Below are 18,155 nucleotides of genomic sequence, written 5' to 3' on the forward strand. Positions count from 1 at the left end.
ACAATATTGATGCTACAGCAATGTTGTAGTTGTCTGCTCCCAGAGTCAAAAGGTTGAGAGTTCAAATCCTACTCCATCCATGTAAACACACAATCTAGGCTGATACTCTCAGTGCAATACTGAAGTGATGTTGCATTACGTGACATACGGTCATTCTGAGATGTTAAAACAAGGTTGTGCCTGCCCCTTCAGTGTACCTAGAAGATCCATAACACTACCTTTATAGGGAGTTCTTGTTGGTGTCATAGCTAATATTTATCACTTATCCAGTATAATTGAAATGGCTTATCTGGCCATTGATGTTCATGCATCTTGTTTCTTTTGGTGCGTAAAAAATGGCTTTTGCCTCAATCCTTTGTTTTACCAAAGATGACCTCAGAGGTCACAAGGCACGGTACTGAAAAGGCAAAAGTGTCCAACGACATTTCTCCAAACATCCTCCTCATCATAAAAAGAAAAAAAATGCATCGTCTATCATTTGCAGTTACAAGTTACCCATGTCCATGGTTTATAAATAAAGTCATTAGATAGGAACAAAAATCTGTTTGTTTTTCCTAGTCTTTTCTGAAATGTTATTAGTCATAGAATTTTATAGAAACCCTACAGTGCAGAAGGAGGCCATTCGGCCCATCGAGTCTGCACCGACCACAATCCCACCCAGGCCCTACCCCCACATATTTTACCCGCTCATCCCTCTAACCTACACATCCCAGGACTCTAAGGGGCAATTTTTTAACCTGGCCAATCAACCTAACCCGCACATCTTTGGACTGTGGGAGGAAACCGGAGCACCCGGAGGAAACCCATGCAGACACGAGGAGAATGTGCAAACTCCACACAGACAGTGACCCGAGCCGGGAATCGAACCCGGGACCCTGGAGCTGTGAAGCAGCAGTGCTAACCACTGTGCTACCGTGCCGCCCACGAGCAGTTCTTTAGCTTGCGTGGCTTGGTGTTCCTTACAAGCACAGTATGGGCTGATGTGGTCCTTAATCTCATTGCTCACATTTGAGTAGAGCACGTTTCTTGTCTCCCTCAGATCAGGCTCAACTCCTTGATGGCTTGCATTGCTGCACTTCAGCATCTCTTTTCTCATCTCCTTTAGGAATAATGAGTCCAGTTCCTTTGTACAAGAAGCTATCTTGGGCAATCACTTCATCTTGTATATCCAATACTCTTTTATATCAACAGGTCTGTCCTTGATGGTTTCTAGCTATCCTTCCATCACTACTTCCTGCCGCACTTTGGGAGTTGCATCTCATTGCATGATTTGCTTGATCTGAGCAAGATGCTTATCTGTTAGATTCACTGTGTCTGTTGGGTTGATGACTTCTGGATGCAAACTGGGACCTCAGCACTGCCATTGTTCTCACTGATTGTTTGATGCAAGTGAAAGCTGCTATTTGTTCTAAAATTCAACAGGACTAAAATTCCTTTGCAGTAAATCTGCATAACGTTCACAGTCAGAGGACAAATTGGGCAACTAGGTAGTTCACAACTCAACAAATTATTGCTCTGACTTCACATCTGTTCATTGCTGCATCTCAGTCACAGCTCACACCTTATCAGGATCAGGATAAAAGTTTGCTGTCAGTACATGACCATTGTACTTGACTTCAGTCATCTTCAGTTGCAGTATTTTTCTTGTTCAGCTTCAGGTTCATCTGGTGAGCTGTCTTCTCTCTAGCAGTCTCACTAGATTCTGATCATGGTCTGTGTTGGCTTCTTTCATTGTATATCCACATCCGTAGGCTAGCATACCATTCATGATCACAGAATCACAGATTTGTTATGGTGCAGAAGGAGGCCATTTGGCCCATTGTGTCTGTACCAGCTGTCCAAATGAGCATTATGACTTAGTGCCATTCCCCATCCTTTTCCCTTTGCACCTGTACATTGTTTCTATTTTCTATTAATCATCTAATGCCCTTTTGAATCCCTTGATTGAATTTGTCTCCACTACAATTCCAGGCAATACATTCCAGCCCCAAATCACTCATTTGGTGGGATTTTACGGCCTTGCTCATCCCAAAACCACAAAATCCCACCTGAGGTCAACAGGTCTTTCCATTGTCCGCCCCTCGCCCACTCCGATTCTTGTGGCGGGCAGGGCGGCAAAATTCCGACCATTGTGTGAAAAGGTTTTTTCTCACATCACATTTGCTTCTTTTGCAAATCACTTCAAATCTGTGCCCTCTCGTTCCCGATTATTTTACAAGCTGAAACAGTTTTTCCCTATCTATTGCGTCCAGCACCCTCATGATTTTGAACATCTCTATCAAATCTCCTCTTGGCCTTCTTCTCTTCAAGGAGAACAGCCCTAACTTCTCCAACCTATGCTCGTAATTGAAGTTTCTCATCCCTGGAACCATTCTTGTAAACCTCTTCTGCACTCTCTTCAGTGCATTCGCGCCCTTGCTATAGTGTGGGCCCAGAACAGTACACAACATTCCAGCTGAGGTCTAACTGGTGGCTTGTATAAGTTCAGCATATCTGCCTTGCTCTTGTACTCTATGATCTATGCACATACATAGGCTCTAAGGAGCAAAACGTGGAATCGTTGTGGGTGGAGATAAGGAATAGTAGGGGGAAAAAGACACTGGTAGGCGTGGTCTATAGGCCCCCAAATAATAACTTAGAGGTGGGGAGGGCTATAAACAAGCAAATAATGGATGCGTGCAAAAACAGAACGGCAATAATCATGGGGGATTTTAACCTGCATATTGATTGGTCAACTCAAATTGGACGTGGAGGGCTTGAGGAAGAGTTCTTAGAATGCTGTCGGGATAGTTTCCTCGAACAGTATGTTACAGAACCTACGAGAGAGCGAGTTATCTTAGATCTGGTACTGTGTAATGAGACAGGTAGAATTAAGGATCTTCTTGTGAGGGATCCTCTTGGGTTGAGTGATCATAATATGGTTGAATTTCTGATACAGATGGAGGGTGAGAAAGTAGGATCCCAAACCAGTGTCCTCTGCTTGAACAGAGGGGAGTACGATAGGATGAGGGCGGAATTGGCTAATGTAGACTGGTAGGTAGGACAGCTGAGGAAAAGTGGAGGATTTTTAAGGAGATTTTTTTAAGTACTCAGCAAAAATATATTCCGGTGATAAAGAAGGACTGTAAGAAAAGGGATAACCAGACGTGGATAACGAAGGAAATAAAGGAGAGTATTAAAAGAAAAACAGATGCATACAGAGTGGCCAAAAATAGTAGAGAATTAGTGTATTGGGAAAGCTTTAAAAAACAACAAAGAACGACTAAGAAAGCGATTAAGAAAGGAAAGATAGATTATGAAACTAAACTAGCTCAAAATATAAAAAATGATGGTAAAAGTTTTGACAAATATATAAAAAGGAATAGAGTGGCTGGAGTGAATGTTGGACCCTTGGAGGACGAGAGGAGGGATTTAATAGTGGAAAATGAGGAAATGGCTGAGACTTTAAATAAGTTCTTCGTGTCGGTCTTCACGGTGGAAGACACAAATAGTTTACCGAATATCAGAGATCGAGAGTTGGTGGGAGGTGAGGTCCTTAATACAATTACTGTTACTAAAGAGGTAGTGCTTGGTAGACTAATGGGACTGAAGGTAGACAAGTCCCCGGGCCCGGATGGAATGCATCCCAGGGTACTGAAAGAAATGTCAGAGGTAATAGCAGATGCGTTAGTAGTTATTTATCAAAATTCGCTGGACTCTGGGGTAGTGCCGGCTGATTGGAAAACGGCTACTGTTACGCCGCTGTTTAAAAAAGGAAGTAGACAAAAGGCGGGTAACTACAGGCCGGTTAGCTTAACGTCCGTAGTTGGGAAGATGCTGGAGTCCATCATTAAAGAGGAAATAGCAGAGCACCTGGATAAGAATGGTTCAATCAAGCAGACGCAGCATGGATTCATGAGAGGAAAGTCGTGTTTGACGAATTTACTGGATTTTTATGAAGATGTGACTAGTGCGGTTGACAGAGGGGAACCGGTGGATGTGGTGTTTTTAGATTTCCAGAAGGCATTCGATAAGGTGCCTCACAAAAGGTTGCTGCAGAAGATTGGGGTACACGGAGTTGGGGGTAAGGTGTTGGCGTGGATTGGGGATTGGCTATCTAACAGGAAGCAGAAAGTTGGAATAAATGGGTGCTTTTCTGGTTGGCAGTTGGTGACCAGTGGCGTGCCGCAGGGATCGGTGCTGGGGCCTCAACTGTTTGCCATTTACATAGATGATCTGAAGGAGGGGACTGAGCGTAGGGTATCAAAGTTTGCTGATGACATGAAGATGAGTGGGAAAGCGAATTGCGTGGAGGATGCGGAAAGTCTGCAGAGAGATTTGGATAGGCTGAGCAAGTGGGCGAGGATCTGGCAGATGGAATATAACGTTGGCATATGTGAGGTTATCCACTTTGGAAGAAATAATAGTAAATTGGAATATTATTTAAATGGATAAAAATTACATCATGCTACTGTGCAGAGGGACCTAGGGGTCCTTGTGCACAAATCGCAAAACTCAGTCTGCAGGTGCAGCAGGTGATCAAGAAAGCGAATGGAATGTTGGCCTTTATCGTGAGGGGGATAGAATATAAAAGCAAGGAGGTCTTGCTGTAACTATACAAGGCACTGGTGAGGCCGCAACTGGAGTACTGTGTGCAGTTTTGGTCCCCTTATTTGCGAAAGGATATATTGGCCTTGGAGAGAGTGCAGAGAAGGTTCACCAAGTTGATACCGGAGATGAGGGGTGTAGTTTATGAGGAAAGATTGAACAGATTGGGTCTGTACTCGTTGGAGTTTAGAAGGCTGAGGGGTGATCTTATAGAGACATATAAGATAATGAAGGGGCTGGATAGGGTAGAGGTAGAGAGATTCTTTCCACTTTGAAGGGAAACCAGAACTAGAGGGCACAGCCTCAAAATATGTGGGGGCCGGTTCAGAACAGAGTTGAGGGGGAACTTCTTCTCTCAGAGGGTGGTGAATCTCTGGAATTCTCTGCCCATTGAAGTGGTGGAGGCTACCTCGTTGAATATGTTTAAATCACGGGTAGATAGATTTCTGATCGATAAGGGAATTAAGGGATATGGGGAGCAGGCGGGTGAGTGGAACTGATTCGCTTCAGATCAGCATGATCTTGTTGAATGGAGGGGCAGGTTCGAGGGGCGAGATGGCCTACTCCTGCTCCTATTTCTTATGTTCTTATGTTCTTATACACACCCAGGCCCCTCTGCTCCTGCACCCCTTTCAGAATTTTACCCCCTATTTTACATTTTCTGTCCATGTTCTGCCTACCAAAATGCATCACCTCATACTTCTCTGCATTGAACTTCATCTGCCACCTATGTGCCCATTCCACCAACATGCCTCTGCCCTTTTGAAGTTCTACAGTCTTCCTCCAATTTACAATGTTTCTAAGTTTTATATAATTCACAAACTTTGAAATTGTCCCCCACACACCAAGATATTGGTCATTAATATATATCAGGAAGAACAAGGGTCCCAATACTGACCCCTGGGGAACTCCACTACAAACCTTCCTCCAGACGGAAAAATATCCATTGACCATTACTCTCTGCTTCCTATTGTTCATCCAATTTTGCATCCAGATTGCTACTGTCTCTTTTATTCCATGAGCTATAACTTTGCTCACAAGTCTGTTGTGTGGCACTGTATTGAATGTCCTTTGAAAATCCATGTACACCACATAACAGCATTACCTCACTGATCCTCTGTTACCTCCTCAAAATATTCCAAGAGTTAGTTATCCATGTTATCTCTCCCTAATCAACCCACATTTTCCTATTTGACTACTAATTCTATCCCAAATAATTGTTTCTAGAATTTATGCCTGCACATTACCATTGAACTTGACTTCAGTCATCTTCAATTACAGTTTCTAGAAGCTTCTAAAAACTTGCCCACCACTGAAGTTAAATTGACTCATCTGTAATCGCTTCCACTCCTGGAGAATCATTGACTATCTCATGCTGTCTGTATTAATACTCTTCCACAGCAGTAGAAATGCCAAACAATATGTACATCCAGCATCAGAAAATTGCTGCTTTATCCAGTTTCACTTGCTGGTACCCATCTCTCACATCTAGGGTGGTAAAGATCTTTGACTTGGCAAGTTGCGGCACATTTCTTCAATGGCATGGGGTAGTGAGCGCTCTTCAATGTTTTGAGATCCTTTGGATCAATGCACACGCTCTCAGCTTTCCAGGTGTTTTCACTGATACCATGCTGCTAATCCAGTCTGGAGGAGTTGTCACTTTCTTGATTTACATCCGTCTTTTCAAGCTCTTGTCTTTAAGGCTGGACTTGAGAGCAGCTGGAACTCTATTTGGAAGATCTGTGTTGGTCTCACACCCTCAGATACTTTGAGGTGATATTTAATAGGAAGACATCCAAGATATGTGAGAACATCCTTGTTAGTTTTAGGATCGGTTCAGCAGTCGATGGCTTGGGGCTTTGGTACATGGAGGGTTACCAGCCCAGGTTTTTGACTTGTTTCAGCTGAGATAAGTGGACCCTTTGCTTAAAGTCTACTACCTAAAACTGCAGATCTTCTTTCTTCCCTTTACATCCCTTTACAACTCTCAGCTTGTTTGTCGTCTTGGGATGAACATTGTTCCATCACGTTACCTCAACTTTGCCTTCAGCATCATTTTTGAGTCACCATCTTGAGCCACATCACACAGGTCTGTGAAGCTCATGGTGTCACATGTTGCTTCGGTGTCTATCTGATACTTCACATTAACTTGATGCTCTCCTCCTGCAGTCATCATTCCAATAGTCACAGACCATTTTTTTACCTTGAGATTTGAAAGTGCCAATCTGTTCTAGAGTGCAGAGTGATTTGTCAGAATCATCATCCAACATCTCTCCAGCAATCATCTTTATCAACTTACTCTTCTTCTTTCAAGCAAAAGGCAGGGGGCATTGCTGGGCAGTGGAGATGGTGTATGGGGAGATTCCTTGGTCGTGGTGGGGGATACTGTGATGGGGGGAGGGGGGTGGTGAGAGTGGATTCTGTGGTGGTGGGGGCCACCAATGTGATATTCTGGGATTCGTTTTCTTAGCTTTTTTTGCCTAAGTGTCAAAAATATGGTAAGAAAAGCCGGCAGTGGAGCTGGTCGGCGGGCAACATCTTGCTTTTCCTGCCGAGGTTGACACTTGATCAGAAAATGAGAAAACTGCGTCCCATGGCTCATTTGGTGTGTAAAGTGACTTCTATCTCAATCATTTGTAACAGCAAAGGTGACCTCGGGATCATCTGACTATGGCAAGCCACGGTACTCAAAAGGCAACAGTACACAAAGGCATTTCTCCCAACAAACACTGTGCAGATTAGCTGCCACGGTTTAGAACATAAGAAGTAGGAGTAGACCGACAACTCTGTCATTCGGTAGGATGATCTTGGCTTCAACAACACTTTTCTGCCTGTTGCCAATTATCTGTGACTCTCTCTAGCACAAAAATCTGTCTATCTCAGCCTTGAATCTATTCAATGCCTCAACCTCTAATGCTCTGTGCGGTAGAGAATTCCAAAAGTTCATAACCTTTCCAAACTCGCCAAATTCCCTTTAACTCTGGTGAAATCAATATACTCAATTGAAGCTGTTCTGTGCTAATACTCTTATTTATTAATTCAGATACTATTTTACTTACTCCAATTTAAAACTTTTATTTTCCTGGCTTTTCATTTCAACCAGTGCCTGAGTTTAGAGCAATGAAGGGCAAACTAGGCTGGTGAGTGAGCTTCATGAATGGTCCTCCTTCATCTCAATGGGTGCAAGATTGAAATCAGGCTTGTTCACTAACCAGAGAATAAGATCAAATACATTTAATATACATCAAATATTTCATAACGAGTTATAGAAAATGCTCAATCATTTATGTATTAATAGAACTATCATCAACTTCAAATGGTAAAAACAAAATAAATATTTACTTTGGACCCAAAGGGAGCACATGGCTCTCATAGTCAACGTTGTGAGCAATCAGTATGCACTTCACTGCCTTTGCTTTATGTGCATATTGCTTCATATTGGTAGAAAACAATTACATGGACAGAAATCAGTGGAATATGGCAACCCTGCAGGGGGGCATTTCTTTTTGATGCCAACCAAATTAATCAAACTCGGGGACAAAGCAAGAAGGGAAGCCCCAAAAAAAGAAGGGAACCGCCCGAAACAAGAAACAAAGCAGAAAGGAAACTTAAAACATGAAATCAAAATGTAATTAAAGGGGTTGATGATACACCCCAGTCCCTGCGACGCCCAACAAGCATGGAAGGACACCCTTTCCAGGGACACCTGGCTGTGAATATAAAGCAATCAATAAAATGCCGAGTGAGCTGCAGTCAGAACCCGGATGGGCTGCATGTGGCCCCCAGTCCTTAGGTTTCCCACCACTAGTTAGAGAAACAAAGGTAAGTGGAAAAGAAGAGAAATACTCACCAATCAATCAGTGTTCTGTTTTCCTGAGACGCCACTTTGATTTTTTTCCCTAAACTCTTTATTTGAACGTGGCACATCCATTCCCAACAGAGCTCTTTATATCCCGCTCAGGCCTCACTCAACTCCCACTCTTCCTGATCTCAAGGCTCTGCTGTCACTACTTTATATATCCCATCATTCCTGGTTTTGGGCTTCTTTTGCTGCCACTCCTTATATTCCACTCTAGTCTTGCTCAGCTCCCACTCTTCTAACATTACAACAGTGACCAGACTTCCAAAATACTTCTTGGCTGTAAAATGCTTTGGCACATCCTGAGATAAGGAAAGCTGCTATTTAAATGAAAGGGCTAAATGTGGACATCCACGGATGTGTTTAATGTAACTTTAGCCAAATCTGCTGATGAACATTTCACATGTGCTTCAGCCTAAGGTATAGACATTAATGGAGGGATTACATTTCTTCCACAGTGAATACAAATGTGAAGCTACAAACACTGTGGTGTGCAGGGGAAGAAGAAGAAAAAAACTTCAGGATTACTAAAATATTTCATCTTATTGCACTTGTACATTTTGTTTCATTGGTTCAAAGCTGCAGTTCACTGACAGTGACATTTGTAAAGCAAGTTTAATAGATCACTGCAAAAATTCAAACTCCAGAAATTTTTGTTCACAAATATATTTTTAAAATCCTTTTGCGTGAGAAAAATTTGCATATTGTCCCACCTCAAACCCTGTGGGGTTCTGAGTCATACATATCTGTGGCTGAACTAGACTGTTTGCAACTTTGGTGTCATTATTGGCCCTGTGATGAGCTACTGGCTACATATCTGCTTCATCATCAAAACTGTCTGCATCACCTCCATAACATAGCCCGATTGCATCCCTGCCTCATCTCGCCTGCTGCTGAAACCCACATTGTGCTTTTATTGTGTCTCGGCTTGTTTATTCTAATGTTCTCCTGGCCAGCCTCCCACCCTCCTGTAAATTTGAGTTCATCCAAATCTCTGCTGCCTATACCCTAACTCGCACCAAAGTTTCATTCACCCATGCCCCTTGTGCACAGTGATCTACATTGGTTTCTAGTCCAGCAATGCTTTAAAATTCTCATCCTTGTTTTCAGATCCCTACATGGCTTTTGCCCCTCCCCTTTGTCTGCACCATTCTCCTGCCCTAGAACCTTCTACGATCTCTGCACTCTTCCAATTCTGGCTTCTCGCACATCCCTGATATTAATCATTCCACCATTGGTAGCCATAACTTCAGCTGAAGCCCTGAACCCTGAATTCTCTCCATAAGTCTCTCAACTTCTCAGTTCTAGCACCAGGGACCTGGGTTCGATTCCCAGCTCAGGTCACTGTCTGTGCGGAGCCTGCACTTTCTCCCCGTCCCTGTGTGGGTTTTCTCTTGGTGCTCCGGTTTCCTCCCACAGTCCGAAAGACATGCTGGTTAGGTGCATTGGCCATGCTAAATTCTCCCTCAGTGTACCCGAACAGGCGCTAGAATGTGGCGAGTAGGGGATTTTCACAGTAACTCCATTGCAGTGTTAGTGTAAGCCTACTTGTGATACTAATAAATAAAACTGTAAACTTCTCAATTAAGATGCATTTTAAAATCTGTCTTTTTGCTGAAGCATTTGGTCATCCGTTCTAATATATCTTTACGTGACTCGGTGTTAACATTTGTTTGATAAAACTCCCCTGAAGTGCTTTGGGACATTACAGGAAAGGCACTATATAAATGCAATTTCTATAATGCTGTGGGTTCCTCAAATCACTGACATCAAGGACTTCCAATAAAGGTAGTTTATTCCTGAGCTGATAAAGTACTTGCATTCTGCCCGAGATCCCAGGGATAACTCTGGTGCTCCCACAACATTATCTCTTATGTAACTGTGCCATCATGTTCTCACGTGACCACTCGGTCTATATCTTCCCTGTTTAGTTGGGAGATCCGGTGGCATGAGTCATAATGGTATCCACAATAGGAAAATATGTATAGACCATTGTGTGACATGCAATAAAACAAACTGACAATGCATTACTATTTACGTATAAGAACATAAGAACTGGGAGTGGGAGTGGGCCATCTGGCTCTTCGAGCTTGCTCCGCCATTCAATAAGATCATGGCTGATTTTTTTGTGCACTCAACTCCACTTACTCGCCCCCTCACCATAACCCTGAATTCCTCTACTGTTCAAAAATCTATCTATCGTTGCCTTAGTAACATTCAATGAGGTAGCCTCAACTGCTTCACTGGGCAGGGAATTCCACAGATTCACAACCCTTTGGTGAAGAAGTTCCTCCTCAACTCAGTGCTAAATCTGCTTCCCCTTATTTTGAGGCTATGCCCTCTCGTTCTGGTTTCACCCACCAGTGGAAATAACCTCCCTGATTCTATCTTATTCATTCCCTTAATAATTTTCTTAGAATCTTAGAAACCCTACAGCACAGAGAGAGGTCATTCGGCCCATCGAGTCTGCACCGACCACAATCCCACCCAGGCCCTATTCCCATATCCCTACATATTTACCCATTAATCCCTCTAACCTACGCATCCCAGGACAGTAAGGGCAATTTTAGCATGGCCAATCAACCTAACCCGCACATCTTTGGACATCTTTTATATGTTTCTATAAGATTCCCCCCCCCCTCATTCTTTTAAATTCCAATGAGTATAGTACAGTCTACTCAGTCTCTCCTCATAAGACAACCCTCTCAACTCCGGAATCAACCTAGTGAATCTCCTCTGCACCCCCTTGAGTGCCAATACATCCTTTCTCAGGTAAGGAGTCAAAACTGTACACAGTACTCCAGGTGTGGCCTCACCAGCACCTTATACAGCTGCAACATAACTTGGCTGTTTTTAAACTCCATCCCTCTAGCAATGAAGGACAAAATTCCATTTGCCTTCTTAATTACCTGCTGCATCTGCAAACCAAATTTTTGTGATTCATGCACAAGGACACCCAGGTCCCTTTGCACAGCATCATGCTGCAATTTTTTACCATTTAAATAATAGTCCATTTTGCTGTTATTCCTACCAAAATGGATGACCTCACATTTACCAACATTGTACTCCATCTGTCAGACCTTCGCCCACTATCTATATCCTTCTGCAGACTTTCAGTGCCCTCTGCACACTTTACCACTCATCTTGGTGTCATCTGTGAACATTTGACACACTACGCTTGTCCCCAACACCAAATCATCTATGTAACTTGTAAACAATTGTGGTCCCAACACTGATCCCTGAGGCACACTACTAGTCACTGATCACCAGCCAGACAAACAACCATTTATCCCCACTCTGTGCTTTCTGTTAGTTAACCAATCCTCTATCCATGCTAATACATTACCCCGAACGCCGTTATCTTATGAAGCAGTCTTTCGTGCAGCACCTTGCCGAATGCCTTCTGGAAATCCAGGTACACCACATCCACCGGTTCCCCGTTGTCCTCAAATAATTCCAGTATATTCACCTGTGTGTTCGTCAGGTACAGATGTAGTTGCATTGGCCTCTGTAGGAGTCTATGGCCGGAACTTTACTGCCACAACCGCCCCGGAATCGGGGCAGGCACAGCTCGCAGAATGGCATTCTTCATTGGCATTGGGCGGGATCTTACAAGCTCTGGGAGGGCAAGGCGGTGAAATTCTGGTATATGTATCTGCTGGTGCAGGGGGCTGGTGCCATGGGTCAGATGACTGAATATCTGTTGGTGACGATTCTGCTGCTTGCAAAAGGTGATGGCAATTGTGTACATAGTGGGCACCATCTGAGGCTACCACATAGCTGTTTGGTCGAGGGGCATTATTGTGTACCACCATCAACTGGCTAAGGCCATGTACAGTGTGAATCCTGACTGTTTGACATGGTGTTAGAGCGCTAAGTCTATGGGCATCTCAGCCTCTTTCACATTAGTTTCAGTTTTAGGCTGCAATAGAGCCTTGGCAATAGGAATCATGGTTCTGGTGTGACTGAATAAAAGTCATTGTGCTGACAAGGACAGGCCCTGCTATGTAGATTTCACAGGCTGAGGTGTTCAGCATATTAGTCTGTAATCCCATTCACACTTCTCGGGAAAATGCTTGGCTGAGCGAATAGCCCATTCTGCCAACTTGTTTGGCTGTAGATATAGAGGGCTGCTCGTGATATGCTCAAACTCCCATAAGCATGCAAAATTGCAAAATTCACTCGAGACGATTTGGCCAGCGTTGTCTGTCATGAGTTCCTGTGGGGTGCCATGTGTGGCAAAGTGTCTCTTAAGCTTGATGATTACTGTTTTACTTATCACGTTTGGCAGGTTGTCAAGTTCAAATCACATGGAATGCGAATGAACTAAGACTGACTGTTGTCAGCTGCAGTGAATGCCCTTGGGAAGTCCGGTACCTCATGGAGATGCAGTGGTTCCTTTGCTGATGCGGCTTGAGTACATTGCACGGTGAGCGCCTGGAGATTTTCCTTTCTATGTCTGCATACATGGAGAGCCAGTGTAGTGATTCCTTGAACCCTGCGTCCGGGTTGCTTCCAACCCAGGGTGCCCTAGGTGCAGTTGTTGTGTATGGTATCTCTGAAGAATAGAAATGATAATAAATCGCTGGCCAGTATTGTTCTCATTATTTAAGGAATGATGTAAATGTATTGGAAGCAGTTCAGAGAAACTTTACTCGAGTAATATTTGGAATGGACAAGTTATCTTATGAGGAAAGGTTGGACAGGCTAGGCTTGTATCTAGAAATGTGAGAAGCACCTTGATTGAAACATAGGATCCTGAGGTGACTTCACAGAGTGGATGTGGAGAGAATGTTTCCTTTTGTAGGAGAACCTAGAACTAGGGGTCATATTTAAAAATAAAGGGTCACCCATTTAAGACAGAGATTAGGTGAATTTCTTTTATCAGAGGGTCATGAGATTTTGCAAGTCTCTTCCTCAAAAGGCAATTGGGGCAGAGTCTTTGAATATCTTTGTGGTAGAAGTAGATACATTCTTGATAAGCAAGGGGGTGAAAGCTTATTGAGGCAGGCAGGAATGTGGAGCTGAGGTTAAAATTTGATCAGTCACGATCATATTGAATGGCAGAGTAGGCCTGAGGGGCCGAGTGGCCGAGTGGCCGACTCCTGCTCCTAATTTGTACATTTGTATAATTCCTTACTGCAGGCCTTTAGAGAAGTGGTGTTCTGCTTGAGACAGATGAAGATCTGAAAGTGTGCTTGGAATATGTATCTTGAGTATACATGGAAATCCAGGAGAAAAGAATCTCAGATGACAAGAGCGAATCCTTGGGGATGGATAATGATTGAAGCCATCCAAGAATGAACGTGGAGATTGGAAACCCTTGTGAGAAAGGCAAAGTTTCATTGAAACCAGTTGGCTCACAGTATAACAAGTGTCTGGATGGGTTGTTGAGAAATTCATAGAGTCTGCTTTGGTTGCATTGGTCACTTAATTTAAGTGTGATGTGTCTAACCAAAGTTGTCAGTTGGTTTGCATGTACCTTATACCCTGAATATTAGAGTACAAGATGGATATGTTAAATTGATTTATCTTTCTGTATTTGTATATGTCTGTAAAGATGGAGCTAGAGTGAAGGAATAGTGAACATTTTAATCATTTTCTTATTTGTATTGAGATCTTTCTAATCTTTTTGTCTGATGCTTGTTTAATAAATTGTTTAATAAGTGTTTTATTCATTGTGTTATAAGTTCTTTAGCAGACTCCTGTGAACTTGTTCAGTACCTTACCTCCATGGTTTCTAAAAAAAGTTAGGATCCATGAAGCCAGGTTTCACTCTGGGATCTGACTCATCCACTAGTAACATCAGCTGGGATTATAATAGTACACAGTTGGAAAGGAATGGCCCTGAGTGCCCTTAACATCAACTCCAGACCCCATGATGTCAGATGACATTGCAGGTCAAACATGGGTAAGGGAATCCGCTACCACCCTCCTTCAGCCGATGAATAGGTGCTCCTTCATGTTGAATAGCTCTTGCAAGAAACAATGAGAATAGCAAGGGCACAGTATGTGTCTGGGTAAGGGACACCTTTTCTAAAAAAAAATCTATCACGGAGCATGGGAGCCGCTGGCTAGGCCAGTATTTTGCAACATTCTGCAATCATTACTAGCTATGCTGGCCGAGTCAAAAGGACATATCTGCCATTAAAGGCCTTCAGCGGATGATGTGAGAACCAACAAGAAGGAAAAACTTACTTGACCTCATCTTCACCAATCTACCTGTCACAGATGCATCTGTCCAAGACAGTAGTGATAGTAGTGGTCACTGCACAGTCGTTGCGTGGCACTGCAAGTTCCTTTTGAAACCACATACTATCCCAGAATGATGTTGCTGTTCCATCACTGTGGCTGGGTCAAACTTCTGCAACTCTCATTCTAACAGCATAAGTGTGCCTACACCAGATGGACTACAGCGATTGAAGAAGGTGGCTCACCTCCACCTTCTCAAGGGCAATTAGGGGCGAGTAACAAATGCTGGCCTTGCCAACAACACTCAAATCTCACAAAAAAATAAATACTATGGCTACAAGTGCAGATCAGATGTGGAAATTCTGCAGCCAATAACACGACACTTGACTCCACAAACCCTGTCCAGTATTTACAAGACACAAGGCAGAAGTGTGATGAAATACTGTCCATTTGCCTGGATGAATCCAGCTCCAACAGCACTCAAGAAGCTCGCCACCAATTTAGGGCAAAGCAGCTTGCATGATTGACACCCCATTTATTATCCGAATCATTCTCTCCCTCTAGAACCAGCAGTGGCAGCAATGTGTACCATCTACAAGATGCACTCATCAAACCTCCTTCAACTGCACCTTCCAAACCCATGACCTCCACAACCAAGTAGGACAAAGGCAGCAGAGGCATGGGAACACCATCACCTATAATTTCCCTTCCAAGTCACACACCATCCTGACTTGGAAATATATCAGTTTTCCTGCACTGTCATCATTAGGCCAAAATCCTGGAACTCCCTTCCTAACAGCACTGTGGGTGTACCTGCACCATATGGCCTAGAACGGTTCAAGGAGGCAGTTCACCACCCTCGTTTCAAGGGCAGTTAGGAATGGGCAACAAGTGTTGGCCTTGCCAGTAACATGGTCATGTCCTGTGAGTGAATAAAAAAGTCTCCCATAGATGTCACTTTTAGGATTGTCTATGCTCTACAATTATGCTGTTGCATTGTTTGTTTGTCAATCCACAATTTAATTAAAATTAGATTCTGCCACTGAAACAAAATATGAACTTCCAAATATTTTAATATGTACTAATCACAAGTTTTCCAAAGCACAGAGAAATATTCTGGATTGTTTTAATGTTCTAAATGTAAACAGAATGTCAGCTAATCAATTTGCTTTCTGCCACGTGAAAACAGAACATGGATAAGGACAATAAAAGGACATTTTTCCTAAAAAAGTTACTTTTTTTCTTTCCCAATATAATTTTATGTTTTAGTATATTTAATATCATTCAGCATGTTTATAACTACTGTACAGAAATAAGTATAAGAACTTTTCTTTTGTAGCAACTTTAAATATACCAAATGTAAGCATTTTTACTAAAAGTAATAAACATTGCAGGAAACATGAATCCCACACAATTCAATTCTGAGCTCGTGTTTATCTGCTATATTTCATAAAATGTCAGAAATTTCACAATTTAAGTGCAAAAAAAAGTGAATTAATCACCTTTTAAGGTTTCTTAAAATGAATGTTTCCTTTTAATCTCATGCATCTGTGTGTATGTATCAGAACAATTTTTCAATTTCTTCCTTGCAAAAGGAAAATTTGAGTTCTAAATTGATACCATTCACTATCTCTATGTATTTCCAAACAAACCATCCTAATCCTTGGTTAACTTAATAAAACACATTTTCATCAGAAATCCTTGGTTAACACATTTTCATCAGAAGCAATGTTACATTACATTTAATATTTTATTATTCTAATCATATGTGAAATATAAGTTAATTTTGGAAAGTTAGGTGTATTGGACATGCTAAATTCTCCCTCACTGTACCCAAACAGGCGACTAGGGGATTTTCACAGTAATTTCATTGCAGTGTTAATATAAATCTAATAAATAAATAAGATTAATACATCTCAAGTTGACCCTATTTGCACACCAAATAGCATAAACCTAATGTCTTTATTTTGAGTCATTAAGTCCTTGTGTCAACATACGTCATTTGATGAACTACAAGCTCTTTAATATCAAACCTTATTATCAAGTGCTTTCTTGGATAGAATGACAGCATACCATTGGACTCAGAAATAGTTTCACATTCCCCATTTACATGCAGATTGGCCACAGGGGAAGGAGTGGAGTGCATGTTGCACTGCACGGGAATTATAAAATCAGCAGCATGTGTAACAAAACCTCCCCACAAGAAGGCAGTCTCCATTCATCATTCAGCAGATGGTTTCAATGCTGCAACACCATTTCTGTACCGTTTCCAAACACTCTGAAATTGAACACTATGGCTCAATTCATCTAACAATATTATCAGATTCATATAACATTAGGGACATCTTATTGAAGATGATCTACATAAACGATTTACATCTATATAACCCTGATGACAAATTTGTGATTTGGTTAAATTGAAAATATATCCTTTCCCAAAGTTGGCCTGGAGCAGAAAGTAAGCGAATAATTTGAAAGAATCAATCAGTCCTTTAACTCGCATCTTCTCCATTATATCAAAAAATATTGCACCTTTCAATATTAAATAGACTGAAAGGAGACAAAAATCATTTGTGATATAACAAAATAATGAAAAATAGATTGCAAGATGTAACCTGACAAATGATTAGCTCAGCCAACAACTCATTAGTCTCTCCAGGTAAGGGTTTGCATAGCAATTGCCCAGAAATTCAAACTCCCTCTAGGCAATTGCCTGGCCCTGGGAACCACCCAAAATATGATTTAAATCACAAACTTTGGATAGTACAGACTGTGTTATCTCAATTATTACCGCAGAAAGTTAGAAGAATTAAGACCATCTGGTTCACTAATGTCCTTTAGGGAAGGAAATCTGCCATTCTTCCATGGCCTGACCAGCTAGTGCTGTAAAAAAAGAGTTCAGGGTTTACTACCCTTCGATTTTTCAGCTGTTTGACTCTAAAGCACTGCATGACTCAGATCTTGCCCTCTTTTTAGGCCGCAGGGCAATGGTCGGGTAATATAGGAGCATCAGTATTTTAAGTTAAGAACTTGAGAGTGGAATTGCAGTTAGACTCAATTGCCATTCCATTGAAAGTTCCAGCCAATTATAGGGTCAAATGGGCAGCACAGTAGCACAGTGGTTAGCACTGCTGCTTTACAGTGCCAGGGACCCGGGTTCAATTCCTGGGTTGGGCCACTGTCTGTGTGGAGTTTGCACGTTCTCCCCATGTCTGTGTGGGTGTGCTCCGGTTTCCTCCCACATTCTGAAAGATGTGCTGGTTAGGTGCATTGACCCGAACAGGCGCTGGACTGTGGTGACGAGGGGAATTTCACAGTAACTTCATTGCAGTGTTAATAATAAATACTTGTGACTAATAAATAAACTTTAACTTTTAAGTGGCTGTGTAAATTGACCAAGCTTCATGCTCAGCCTGCCCCAAGGAACCACTGGTGCTTTTAAATGAACTTTTAAAACAAGCTATAAATTGAAAATAAATTATTTATACAGAGACACAATCGACTTCATGAATATATT

This window comes from Mustelus asterias, chromosome 3 (assembly GCF_964213995.1).
Source record: "Mustelus asterias chromosome 3, sMusAst1.hap1.1, whole genome shotgun sequence".
Taxonomy (NCBI): Eukaryota; Metazoa; Chordata; class Chondrichthyes; order Carcharhiniformes; family Triakidae; genus Mustelus; species Mustelus asterias.